At 44.3% G+C, this 13,169-nt stretch overlaps 1 protein-coding gene across 2 annotated transcripts in view; it reads right to left on the bottom strand.

The window, feature by feature from the left end:
* The window catches only part of CCDC24 (coiled-coil domain containing 24), a 1,158,678-nt gene that overhangs the window by 1,132,198 nt on the left and 13,311 nt on the right, over positions 1–13,169 (bottom strand). Inside the window, exon 2 of one of the 2 annotated variants that reach the window (XM_069642308.1) lies at positions 10,740–10,815. The gene's annotated coding sequence lies outside the window, so the exon portion shown is untranslated. Of the gene's footprint in view, positions 1–10,725; positions 10,816–13,169 lie in introns of both variants that reach the window. The other variant, XM_069642309.1, reaches the window with a different exon arrangement.

Here is a 13,169-nt window from a genome sequence, read left to right as displayed (position 1 = left end):
AAGCCTCCAAATGACGTCCCGTGACATGCTTCTCACCTCAAGCCAGAGTCAAGGTGACCAGGGAATGGTACGAGTATGTCCTCAGCAGTATATCTGCTCCCACCGTCCAGCTTATTAGTGTCCCAGACACAAGCCACCGATCAATCCTGGAGTACGAATCATGCACAGTTGAATAAAAGGAGAACATGCGGGACTGTGAGTGCAACAATCTCAAGGCGTCCTCCACCCCCAGCCTGACTTGTGCCTGAAGTATGGCCCGGGTAGCCCTATACAGTTGCTGGGCTCTGCTCACAGACCTATCCAGATTAAGATCAACTATAGTGTTAAAGTCCCTGCCCCACAGGACGGGCAGAAGAGGATACGCTGCTAGTAAGTCTATCACCTGAGAGTAAAAGTCGGGGTCATGGACGCTGGGCACCTATATGGTAAACATTATCACCTTTAGACCAAACAGTGTACTATGCACCAGAACATAGCGCCCAAGGGGATCAACGTGTGTGGCCTTATGTACATATTGCAGTGATTTGTGAATACGGATCATGACACTGTGCTTTTGAGTGGAGTAATATGTGTAAAAACGCTGTGTACCCCAGCTTTTAGCAAACCTATCGCAGCCCACAGTTTATGCATGTGTTTCCTGTAAGAAGACAACACAGGTCTTGTGACGTTCAGCATAAAGCTGTAGTTTACTCATCTTAACTTCATAGCCCAAACCCCTAACATTCCATCTCACATATATCAGAGTGTCAGCCGCCATCAGGCCATTGCAAACCGTAGGCTATGGGGCCAGCGAAAATCACCTTGCAAGAAAAACTTCAAAAGGGTGGGTCTCCCACCCAACACCCTATCGCACATGTCAAGCACTTTCTGTTCAACTTCCCTCAACCACCCACTCCCTCTCCCTATACCCCTCCCAATCAGAGTAGTGAACATCCCATACCAACCAAACCAACATTTGCAACATTGCATGGGGGGAGGGGAGGCTGTTTGCAGCTTACAGCCCGGCGTTCAGAACAGCTGAGACGTATATAGCAAGTATGATGTGCACAATACCATGTGGGCAACCCATTAGCAGAAGGGCCACAGTTGCCAAAGCTGGGTGGACCCAGCACCAAAATATATATAGCGTGTCCTGCATCAGTGTCCTAACCACAGCATGTAATAATTAACTAACGGCAGACTGGAAGGTTAGACAGGTTCATCCTGGGAAGTGCTGATGCAGGAATTTCATTGCTTGTAAAAAAAAGTTAACTTTCTCAAAATGTTCAACCATGAGCTTGGCTAGGAACAGCATTGCGCACTTAACCCCAAGGTCACAGAGTCTCTCTTCATCACTGCCAAGAAGGACTTCCGTTCCTGCTGCACAGTGATGGAGAAATCAGGAGAAAGATGAATTCTATTAGAACCCAGCAGCAGTTCCCCTTTAGCCCATCCCTGTTGCGGTAATTCAGGACCGGGCAATAACTGGACGAGGAGGGGCTCCTGGTTTAGGCTTTGTGATCAGTGAGCGGTGAACATGTTCTATCACGAACTGAGGCAACAGCTTGGGACAATCCAGCAGGGAGAGGAGTGTGAGTTCTACAAAGTCTTCCTTGGGGCTCACAATGTTGTCCTCAGGCACACTGATTATGCACAGGTTATTGCACTGGGACCAGAACTCCAAATACAAAAAATGACAGCCTGCACCTGCTTGGTGAGGGAGGTTACATCGGCCCCGTGTGCAGAGATGTCATCCTGTGCCATCCCAATTCTGGCCTCAGCCTCGGTGACCAGGTGTCATTTTTTTCCATGCGGGCCTTTATGACACTACTTGCGCCACTCATGTTGTTGAGTTTAGTATTGAGGGTAGCGAACCCCTCCCGCATGTAGTCCATCATTTGCTGCAACTCCATGGACTTCCCAGCTGCGGGCAAAGAAGGGCCCGCCCCAGCCCTTTCCCCCGCTTCTCCCAGTTCCTTGGAGGCCATCTTGGTAAACATGTCAATGGAGCCTTGTTTTCCCCCCTCCCTTGGTCATAGCTGTGCCTCGTGCTGAGATGGCAGGTAGGTAGACGATGTAATGCAGTACTTGTCGGGGAAGGCCGGGGAAAGCAGCAGGTGTGACCGGTGCTGCGTCCCGCGTAGCACCCTCCGATCGGGGTCAGAGGGAATACCTATGATGTCACTTCCCCGATTGGTATCCGTGTCCGGCCCACAGAGCAGGGGCCTACAAGGTCAGGCCCGGGAGGTTCACCACTCCGCAGGCCCCCATCAATGTCTCTGTGGTGCGTGGAGGCATCCGTGCAGTACAGAAAGAGAGGAAGTAAGCTGCTGGGCACTCACCAACCGAGTCCCAGGAATGCCAGGAGCAAGGTAGCCACCCAAAGCGGAACACGGAGGAAGAGCAGGTAGGTACTCCAAGGCAGTATCCCAAGGCAGCCAGGAAACAGGGTGCCGCCAGCGCGTATGCAACTCACTGCACTGGCACTCACCCAGAGAGAAGACCCGCCAGGACAGCTCTGGATCTCCAGACGCTGCGGGGCCACAGAGATGAGAGTGCCTAGGAACCAGTAGATGATAGTAGCAGCAGGCAGGCCCCTGCGCTCGCTGTACAAGTAAATGCCAGCATCTCCTGGCACCTCCAGCAGCCAGGTGCCGCGATTTAGGCGGGCAGGGAGAAGCAGCAGCCGCGCCAATGGGGCAGCAGCCACAACGCAGGCCAGCCGCAGTATGGAGGGGCCTACAAAGCCCAGAGTCGGTCAGGGAGGCGATGTGACCTAGCGAATCGGTAATTCAACATTTCTGCTTTATCTTGTGCACGGCAAGGACACCATTAAGATATAAATACATATCTTGATAATTCGGCTCATTTAAAAAAATACCCTGTAGTATCAGCACATGAAGGAGGTGGGAGAGAGACGTTAGATGAACGCTGTTATGACTGTTCCTTAATACTGTATCCCGTGAACACAGCAAGAATGGAGGTCTGCAGACTCTAAGAGAAATTTTTGCATGCACGGCACGGCCACCGGTTGGACCAGGATCAAGTGCAAGCGTTTGGACACGCGCAACAGGGACCCACTAATGAACAGGCGAGACCGGGCTCGAGTAATACAGTGAACGGAACAAACATCCCGCATGAGGTAATAACCATGCAGAGTTACAAAACTGTGGCAGGGTGGCACATACACTGAAAGAAACAGACTACAACTACAAGATGGCAAACATATTGTCCAGGAGGACAAGTCTAACAGGCATTGACAGCCAGCGCAGATTCAACATATAAAGCATATCCCATTGAGAACGCCTTAGACCTCGGTGCGCTCAGACTTCTTGTCTTTTCTCCCCAGCCATTTCGTCCCCTGCGGAGGCCCATATAGAAACACAATTGACCTACAGAAGTATGAAACTCTATTTAAGAATGGAAAGAAGCTATATTTGGAACATCTAGACAACACGCATTACGTATCGAGCTAAACTACGCTAACATGAACTGGTTTTTGATATCCAACAATGTATAGGTCCTGATGAGGTGCACCAGATAGAAATATTATATGTCTATTGTGGTGCCCGAAACTCGAGTAGACAACACCATAGAGCCCACTTTGTTGAGTTGGGCCTCTTTGAGTCTTTACAAAATATACAGGCAATTGGTACATGTTCATGAATAAGCTTGTTTGAACATTTGTCTTGTTTAACTATGTGAAAAGAAAAATCTAATGTTAAAAAGGTTCTTACAAATATATGACAACATTCAAGCTCTAATAGATGGGTGTTCTATTTTTAGAACAGAGTGATTAGAATTGCGTTCTTTGCACAGTACGAATGGTGGATGGCATGAATGTGGATGATAGTGAATGTGAGTAAGGCTGGGTGTAATGTGGTCACGGGTCTTGATATGATATGTGTTTTTTTAGATGTGATATGTGTATCTTTAAAAATGTATCGTTTTAATACATGAAATGTCATTGTGTTATGTGTGGTCTTTCTACAAATGGAAGTTTTATAATGATTTTTGAGCAATAAATGAACTTCAAACACATCTACTGAGATTTGTCTATAACATATGTCCTTTGAGTAGGACTATCCTTTTGGAAAGGATGCTTGTCAGCGTCTTCACGCATAAATTGCTTAATAAATTAATGGAGGGGTGCACTTATTCACAGAATAATTGCAGTTTTGCATGGTGAACGCAGCAAGGACATTTATTGTCAAAGAGATGCCTGCACATGATGCAATATGTCTCAGTTATTTATTTATTTAAAAAATAAATTATTAGGAATTTAGTTTCATTAAACCTTTGCCAATTTCTTCCATATAAAACTCACACAAATCCAGTCCAACCAATAAAAACATCCACACAACATCTCCGTTATCTAGCAGCGTGTACAACCTGAGGGTAATCTGAAGGAAACTGAGCAACATCACAATAGCGATCAAGTGGAACATTTCCATATAGAGATACTTGTGAAGACAAAAAGGGATGGAAAGTGGAATGGGATGGAAAAGCAAAAAACATATATATCCATCCCAGATTGGAGAACGAATAAAAATTGTCAAAATGAGGAGGATGGATTGCTCAGATATGACTGAAAGAACAGGAGAGCCATGATGCTGGGAGAGACCTCAGCTATTGGTATATGGGCGTGTTGCCACCAACACGGGATAAGTAGGAGGACTATTATCTTGCCTTGCACACTTATTGAAGAAAGAACCAGTAAGCATAGTGCAAATAGTGAATGATAAATGCCTAGAATCATGGGCCAAGTACTAACATGGGTCGACAACAAAGCAGGACCAGTATCCATAATACCATTAAAGAATGCCACAACTTGATTTAAGAATGGAGGCTCAGTTCTGGTTGGGGCTAACCAAGGATGTGGACAGACAATAGAGGTCCCAATGGAGGAACTGCCGTACTAATGTGCTGATATTGGGCCTCTGGATCCAGAACCTACATGCAGGAGCCTATACATTGGGGAGGAGTATGTTCAATTGTATAAATACATGTTCCAGCATTAGCTATTCCTCAAAGTGATCTCAATATCGATGAATTCCAAAAATGAATGAACACCGGAGAAGGAAAAGGCTGCTTATTCTTCGCCAACTGAAAAGGAAGAACTACTTTTCGTCAAAATCAGTAAAGGCTTATGAAGGCATTCCAGATGATTATAAACTGTTCAGCAAGACAGCAATGATAATGTCATCTGTAATTATTCCAGGACTCTAGACGGCAGTAAATGCCAAGTGGCTGCAGAGGACCAGATGGGAGCAGTTAGAGACGACTAATGCAACTATAAAAAGATTCAAAGCAATCCGAGATGAATTGAAAGCCATCAGGCTGATGGTTCTCCAGAACAGATATGGTCCTGGACTAGTTACAGCAATGGAAGAAGGCGTGTGCGCCAAGGTCAGGCCTTCTTGCTGTATATTCATACTATCCGAGGATGGAAAAAGTGAACTCTGACAGAAGCATTACTATGCTGACGACTCTGCATACAATGATGGAAGATGAAGCTGATGAGACAGCAGGAAATTACTTGTTCTCATTTCTTTTGTGATAGATGCCAACCTGGTTGGCCAACGCGTTTAGAGTACTCAGAGCAATACTCGTGTTGGCATTGCTAGGATTCTGTCTTATAAGGATCACCTTAGAACAGTGCCACAAGACAGCCAGGAAAGCTATTGGGATGAAGATAATGACTGATACAGATGCGGGAACTGGTGAACAGATGTAAAATGAAGAACGTACCAGTGAGAATATCAAGAAAAGCACCCTTGCATCTCCAAGAACGAAGTTCTACTATCCTAAGGATCATAAAAAATAAGTAGGACGATGGATATTCTGTCCACGATTTACAGTTTTCCACGTAGGAGGATGTCAAAGATGATGCATATTGGGGTATAAACCCTCTGTGTGATCAAGTTTGTGAGTGTGCAAGCATCAGTCTGATGTCTGCCAGTTTGCCCTGCTTTATTAAATTGAGAATAAAGTAGTACTTTGCCATATTCTTTGAGTCTGTCAGGTTATTTGGTCTTACATCTTTATTGGTAATTCCATCCAGCACAAGAGATGCTTCAAGGTGCTAGAGCACAACAGTATAAACAATGTGAACCTCTGCAAAAAGCTACTAAAACATCAATGTCACCAATGCAATAAAACTACAAGGAAAAATAATAAATGGTCATAACTTAATCGAACAAAAAATATGGGAAAAAATGTTTTAACACGCATATACATATAAACAAAGTAAGGTGAACGTTGTTCCAATTAAACATGACACACGTTCCAAGCCAATGAAAGAGACCCGTGGTCACTGGCCCCTACAGTAGTTCAAGACTATGTAAATCCCATTTACATTTAATAATAGAGAGTATGAAGCTCACAGCCTCTCCGATGTAACAAGGCACAGGTTGCAAGTCGAAGAAATACAACCTGGTCACTTGTCATTCAATGGCTCAAGTCCACATAGGTCCAATATGCAACTAATAACAGCAGAGAAAAAAACAAGCCCACAATCCTTTAGAAAGGAGACCGTGAGTGTTCAGGATAGAAACAGTCCTCTGGTCACTACCACCTTCCGTAATTAAACAAACCTAGTTAGACCCACTAGTAATCAAGTCCCCAAAAGCCTGGAACGCTTCAATAGTCATTCAATATCACCATTCCAGTGTAATACTGCACTGCTAAGAGGCTCTGTTTGCCTCAAAAGCATACTTAGTTTAGGAACAAAAGAGGGCGGTCATCGGAGTGTATTAAGGTGAAAATGAGTCTAAGGTAAAGTCAACTGCGGCACAGCGTAACTGTTTTTCACCGGGTAGGAGTTATGGTACTTACTAAATAATTTCTCAAGTACAGGTATATGCGATTTTGAGCATTTTCGCACCCTTACCGATTCACTATACTTTCGCTGTGGCCTTTCAGCACACTGCCGCCAGGTTGCCCTTCAGTTCCATGGGATTGCAGGGCTTTGGAGCACTTCCGGGGTAACGTCGACAGCATGATCAGGGTACCTCCTATTTGAATAATGCTGCATGGTCCTAGCACCAACCCCAAGCCATGTGCTGCCGGCAGATTATCCTACGTAGCCCCACTTTGAAACAGAGCAAAACTGGGCTATTCATCTGCTCACAGCTCCAAATTTCCACTCGCCACTAGCTTTTGACTAGTGGTAATTGACTCGTGGAGAGTAAGAAATTGTGTGTATGTAGAATTGTGGTGGCAAGTGACTTTTTATGGCTGGCTAGTAGCTTGCACCATGACAATTTGACCCCTGCATCTACTCATACATACATATGTCCCACATCCTACCGTTTTCAACCACCTATACAACCATATACACTCCTCATCCTTCTACCCATATAGACATAGTCACTCACTAATCCAACAATATTCATCCACTCATCCAACCTCCATTAAATACCCATCCATCGCTGTTCCCCCCCACTCATTCAGCCACCCCTATCTATCTTGATATGGGAAGGATGCAGTCCAGTTTCCAGCTATACTCACCTTGACTACTGACATGCTCATACAACCTCTCATCCATTCCCCAATTCATCCACCTACTATAGGATATTCACCCACTCATATATCGAGATATGATTCACCTACATAGCTACTCATTCATCCACCATTATTTATCCACTCATTCAACCATACATTAAATTAGCTTTTTTGGTGGATGAGGGACTCATGCCAGTTCCCTTGGCTGCTGACACACTTCCTTCCCCAACCACCAGTGATGTAGAAGAACTGAAGGAATGGGAGTTATTGGGTGTTACTGGGAAGAGCGGGTGTTAGGCAGAATTATATGCAGTACCCTTTGGGAACACCACACACAATTAAGACTACAAGTGACAGTACAAATTCACCGTTGGTACAAGCCTGTACTACACAGTAAAAATGGTAGTGATGGCAGAGTAGCCAAACCTATCTCAGGAGCAAGTGAGCAGTATCAATAGTTACACAAAGGACGGCAATTTCTATGATTCAACAAACACTGATTCAAGGTTTCTGAGTAAAAGAATATACATTTATTTACACATCAGTTGTATAACATCTCACTAAAGTAAAGCAGTTTAAAAAATCACACTCTTAATACACCACACCACTCCCAATAGGTTCCAGACAAGTTAAGCTCACAAAATGAAGTGGGAGCAAAATGGCACTCCAGAAATTTAAAAGGGAGGGAAAGACAAAGTTAGGCAGAAATTGAGCAGCACCAACAGATAAGTAAGCAGGGCAATCTAGAAAGAGGAACTAGAGTGATGGAATGAAATCGAAAAGGCTTAGGGCCAAAGTCATTAGGACAAAAGTCTTTTGCTCAAGATAACACAGTTCAGGGAAGTTTGCGGTTAAGTCTTTGCCAAGAGTTCCGGACGAAGTTGGTCGGCAGAAAAGTTAGTTTGAGAATAGAGAAGGACAAGCCCTCTGATTGGAGAAAGATTTCACACACTTTCACCGCAGCTGGACGAAAAGAAGGTCCTGCACTGCCCATGGAAGAAAGCAGCAGCAGTTCAAAGCAACAAATAAATGGTGCGCTCCTTAAAACCCAAGCAGGGTCCGACCTTTCTGGCTATCCGGCCCACTGTAGCTCTGTACAGCGAATTCGACCAGAGGAGGGAGTCCTGGCTTGTAGTTTGGGTGAACTGGTTGGTCCCACCAGCTCAAGGGAAGAAGATTCCTGGAGGATCTTCTCTGTCGTTGGAGTTTGAAGATTCGGACCTGCAGCAGGGCTTCACTGGGCGGTTCAGTTGTAGTAAGGGTCCTCTTCCGTCAGCTCCTCGTCAGTTCTTTCACTCCAGTGGCGACTCTGCCTTTCTAGACCCAGAGACCTGCTTTTTATGCAGTTTTCCCCCATTCACACAGCCTGGTTGCCAATAACACAGCAGGGTGGCTGTCCCGCCGGGACTCATTTTAGAGTGCGACTTGGGTCTCCAAGGAGACCCTGTGCAGGGAGTCCTAAACCCCTCCCTCACATCCTGTCCACTTCAGACATACTGTTAGAAGCCCGCGAAAAGACGATGAACAAAGGAATCAAACCTGGTTTGGCGCACAGAGTAAAACATGAGAAAGACTTTTACAAAAAGAAATGGCGGCTAAACCCAGCCAGAACCGAAAGAAAAACATATATGGTCTAGCGGGATTAAGGTCCAGGCTACCAAGATAGCCTAAAACAATACCAAGGTTATTTAAGATAACCACGGTAGGAAAAATAGGGTAGTTAGCACTGCCACCAGCCAAGTCTTGATGAAAAGGGAGCGAAACAATGCTCCAAGAGAAACAGACAAAAAGGGTGAAGTATTAAACCTTTCCAGTACTCTATGTAAGATAGGGTGTACTGGGTCTGTGGTTTTACAGAGGCTAATAAAGTTAATGGCAACTTTATATGTTCTGGGAGACAGTAGTCAGTCCCAGAAAATGGAGTCTGAGTTGGGAAGTCTAAAAGAAAACCCTGTGACACTGTCCTGAAGGTGCTGTGTAACACACAGTAAAACGATGATGCCTGTGGAGTAGTGCAGGACCTGTTAGAATGGAGAGGCCTGATTTGTTATCAATACCCATCTGTGATGGATCCACTCTGAAGTGCACAGGAGATCTTCCGTCAGGCGTTGGCTGTGGCAATACCAGCGTAGGCAGGATAAGCAGGGCATCAAAGGGTTAAATATTTCTGTCAGCTGGAGAGGTTAATTGACAGTGTGTTTAGCCAATCACAGCAGGGATTCAAGCTGTTAACCTTTTTCTTTTGTTTTTGCTGATTGCTAGGGAACGGAGGAGCTGGAGGAGGAAAACGACGGTTATAGCTGGGCTTACTGAGAAGGTCCGGAAAGAAAACAATTAAGACCGTTTTAACTTGAAGTAGTAAAAGTTGCGCCGTTGCGCTTATGTTAGAAAATGTTGCTGAAGTTCATGGAGCGATCGTCAATCGCTGAGTGCTGCCAGTTCTGAGATCTTCAGGCTGGGATCAGCGTGTCAAGGTGGGAGAGAGGCCGTCACGCTAGTATAAAGAGGGGAGGAGGAGTGAGAGAAGCGACGCCCCTATGAAACAAGTGCGGTGGGGAGATCCCTTCCTAAACAGACGATCCAAAGATCGTTACAACGAAAGGGATCGTAACATGAAGTGAGGAATGCACTGTTACGTGAAGTGAAGACGAGGGGCAGAAACGCTGTGTTTCGGATTACAACACCGCTGAAGGGGTGGAACTCCCGCGTAGCAGCTGGGTGTGTGCAACTGTGTCACTGAGGCTCATTCAACAGTCAGCTGGGGGGCAGAGCTTTCTAGTCACTGCCGAGTCAATAAAAGGGAGTGCGACTGGAAGGCAGAAGCCTCAACAAGCCCGCAGCATATAAAAGGGACTAGAGACTTGATGAAGAGAGACGCTGCAAGCCAGTCTCTAGGGAAAACATTAAACCAATCAAGCGACGTGTGAGCCGAAGTGTGCCGGAGTGAGAGAGGAGTTTAAGTGCGTGCACACGTGTATGTGTACAGTGGATATTGCAAACGGAAAAGACTGTTCCCCATTGGAAGAGTCTACTAAACAAGATGTTAAAGGATTAAAAAATTGCAGTCCAGAAAGTGAATGAAGCATCAAAGCTAGTTGATAAAAAAAAAAAAGACTAAGATCCACAGAGCTGGGAACATTTGCAGTGAATTAACAAGAAAAGGCAAAGGCGTTTGTAGTGAAATGAACTGACAGAAACTATGAGAGAGACTTGAAGAAAATGAGAATAGAACATTCCTACCTTTAGAGGCTTACCTGAAGGAACCAAGTCTGCTGCCTGAAACTGTCAACAGAAGAAGTCCTCGACCAAGTCGAAAACGTATCCTTTTTCCTAAAATAGAAAAGAAAAGAAAGTTAATGCAAAATAAAAGTTGTTTCACTAACAGGAAAACATCTACTTTCAGTCTCAGCGTACTTATTTCATAGAATATAGAAAGTACATGCTTACACCATCATTACCTATTGTATGAGAACTATTACTCAGTATTACCCATTTAGGAATCATTGCATCATGTTTAGTTATCCATCATATATTCTGATTAGTACATGAAGTAGTAATACATGAAATAGTAACATTACACTGTCCACATTATTCTGCCACATATAGGTAGCATTTCCATTTGCTTATAGAATGAGGCCTGTTAAGTGCCATGTAGAGCCATTTAGAGACATGTTATACATGTAGAGATATGTTATGTAGAGACACATGTAGAGACTGTTATGTATTATGTATTCATGTAGAGAGACACGCATTGAGTGTGCACTTAGAATATGCTTTGAGCATATAGATAGCGTTTGGATTTGTGAGAGAAAGAGTAAACTCTAGAAAGCATTTAGCTGGCATTATAAAGCCATTTCTGGATGGAGACACAGAGAAGCGCCGCGGCACTGCGAAATGTTATGGTACAGTGTGAAGAAACGTAAACAGTTTCTTGGCAGGCACAGATGAACCTTGTCCGAGTAGAGAGGGATGCTGGTCTTATCAGCATGGCTTGTGTGCTTCGCAGAGACAGAAAAGGTGGGAGGCAGTGCCATGAGCAGCAGGGAGCGCTTTGCATGCAGGAGGAGAGAAGGATTTCATGACAATGAATGGAGGAATAGATGGTAGATGGTGTATTGCAGGCAGACAGAAGAAGGCCATGATATATATAGGACGAAATGTCAAATTGACAAAGAACACGACCAACACGAGTGAAAGTACATGCACACACAGACTTTCAGGCATTGCTCATTTTTAGAAACGCTGACAGACAGAAAGAGACATTCTTAGCTTAGAGAACAAATTTAACCAAAGTGATTTGAATACGTCATTGCACAGTATAATGAGAGGTGAGGCTTTTGGGAGTTGTTGGTTGTTGGGGCTCTGGTTGTTAGAGATACAGTTCTAAGATTGAGGGAGCTGAATCTAAGATGGGAGAGAGATGTTTGGCGGTGGCATAGGAGAGACGCTTGGATGGCTCTGGGAGTTCGGAAGCATTCTGACGAGAGGAGAGATCGATGATGACAGAGTGAAGTATGGTGCGGAATGCTGAATGCTGGCACTTGCCATATGTATGTTGCATTAGATGAAATAGATCCAGCTAATCACAGGCTTGCATTAGAAGCCTGTAAGGCTTATAGTTATCACACTGCATGGTAGATTTGCACCAAAAGTATAAAGGTGCAAACTCGGGATTTGCATAGTTTTTGTAGTGTTTGCATCATACATTGTTATGTATGAATAAATGTATTCTATTGTTATAATTGAATCGATTCATGCGTTTTCTTTGTGTCTTATGTTATTGTGTCCATAGGAGTAAGATAGGAGTATGTTTCATAGGAGTAAGTAATCTAGGAGTAACACAGTGCACATAGGCCCTTAGATACAAAAGCAGCGGGGGTATAGTGATCCACCCCCCCCCAGGAGATTGTCTAAGATTGTCTAAGACTGATGCATGGTCGCCCACGCGAGTCTAGACCATGATAGCATTTATTTTACGTTCTCACAAAATGGTCCCCGAATAGGGACTTCACTAATGCTGACTGATAACATGGAACAGAGGGTTCCACTTATTGATTTTGCAGCAGTTAAAGTTTGAACATCGAGTGCAGCTGTGTTTTGTTTTCTGTTAGTTTGTGGGAATAGATATTTTTATGTTTTATGTTTTCTCTGTCTTGGGGATGTTATGAATTAGCGCATGCTTCGTCCACAATATTGTTCACCGTAGGAAGGGGGACGCAATTGTCTGACTGACTTTTTGAATCCGCAATTGAATTTTGAATTGATCCAGAGCAGTATTTCATGACTGACAATTAATTTTGGGAATAAATGTACATTTATTTAGCAGAGCTAGAGAAACAGTTTTTTCTTGAAGACGCTTGTGGTATTTTGTTTGTTTGGAAATCCGCAGAGACTGACACTTTTTGAGGAAATCTGACCTTTGCTTTGGATTCCTATTGGTTGAAATTTGCGTGCACATTTTTGGCAAGTCGACGACTGTATCTGCATGTTTAGAGAAGTCTTGGAACTTGTTTTTTGAAACTCACTTGAGTGTCGTCAGATTTGTTTGGAGAGAAATCCCGAGGGTTTGTAATTAAAACTGCAACATGAGCTCAATTTTTAATGATTTGAAAGCAATAAGAAATTGGCTTAAAAATATGCTTGGGGTCTGGGAAGAAGTAGTTTCACCGGCACCAACCATATTC

Source organism: Ambystoma mexicanum, chromosome 1q, assembly GCF_040938575.1.
Source record: "Ambystoma mexicanum isolate Mex_15411 chromosome 1q, UKY_AmexF1_1, whole genome shotgun sequence".
Lineage (NCBI taxonomy): Eukaryota > Metazoa > Chordata > Amphibia > Caudata > Ambystomatidae > Ambystoma > Ambystoma mexicanum.
The sequence above is the reverse complement of the archived record's forward strand: the minus strand, read 5'-3'. Positions and strand labels throughout refer to the sequence as shown.